At 33.6% G+C, this 1127-nt stretch overlaps 1 protein-coding gene across 1 annotated transcript in view; it reads right to left on the bottom strand.

The window, feature by feature from the left end:
* LOC106466548 (protein vav-like) overlaps nt 1-1127 on the bottom strand; it is an 89402-nt gene that overhangs the window by 6718 nt on the left and 81557 nt on the right. The gene's annotated exons all lie outside the window — the stretch shown is intronic.

Below are 1127 nucleotides of genomic sequence, written 5' to 3' on the forward strand. Positions count from 1 at the left end.
TTAGCAATTCTACTACTGGAGGTCATTTCTCCATCAGTGAAAGTCTGAGATTGACATACAGATTTTATAGTGAAATATTTACATATTGTGTCAAATTTAGTCTTTGCTATGTCCTGGTGTTTGAATCCTTTAGAGTGCATAAAAATCCAGAGTTGTCTACTAGGAATAATATCTTGTAGACTATACAAATTCCTTTGATTGGCAATAGAACTGCCTGGTACCAGCTCCCAACTTGAAATCCTTGTGAATCATTTAGATCTGCCTTGTACCAACTCCCAACTTGAAATCCTTGTGAATCATTCTGTTGCAGCCAAGCTGCATTACTTTGTTTGCCCATGTAACAATCCAGAAATTGTTTCTACATTCAATTTAAATTTATTCTCTGTCAGTCTTCAATCGTTATTCGATATCAGAAATAAAAACATCAACTTCACTATACACTGAAATCTTTCTAAGAATGGCAATCAGAGCCCAAGAAAATCGTTTCATATATCAATTCAGATTATGTTACCCATTGCTATTGGTTCCAAGAATCTGTCAATATTTGAGAGATGTCACTGTGGCAGTGAAAGACACGGTGCTACAACTCTACTTCTCATAAACAGATATGAGTGAAAGCAGCACTAATTCATTCCCTCAGCTGTTCTTCATTGGGAATATTTTCATAAAGAAACTAATTACCATATTCTACTGATCTTATAAACAGTAGTGAAGTATGATGATGATGATGATGAGGAATCACTGGAAAACTGGTCTGAAATAAAATCTGCATGATATATCACTACAAAACATTTAATTATTACGTTTTCAGGTTTCATAAGAAATAGGGAATTTTAGGAATTTCATAAAAAATTAGATCTTTTTTAGGACGAAAACTTTATATACTTTTTTTATAAATTTTGGGGCAACTTGAAAACCTGTTTCACTCAAGAAACCTTGGTAAATGTATTACAGAAAATTAAATACTTCAGCTAAAATAAAGTAGTGCACAAATTTATTAGAACTGTTACAACAGAGGAAGTCATGTGATACTAGTAACACGTCATGATATTCTCGAAGGTTCGTGAATGCCCGCGTGATTTCTAGATGCGATGTATTCTTGTATATAAGACCGCCAAGAAGTGACG

The sequence above is a fragment of the Limulus polyphemus genome, unplaced genomic scaffold, assembly GCF_000517525.1.
Source record: "Limulus polyphemus unplaced genomic scaffold, Limulus_polyphemus-2.1.2 Scaffold2298, whole genome shotgun sequence".
NCBI classification, from domain to species: Eukaryota; Metazoa; Arthropoda; class Merostomata; order Xiphosura; family Limulidae; genus Limulus; species Limulus polyphemus.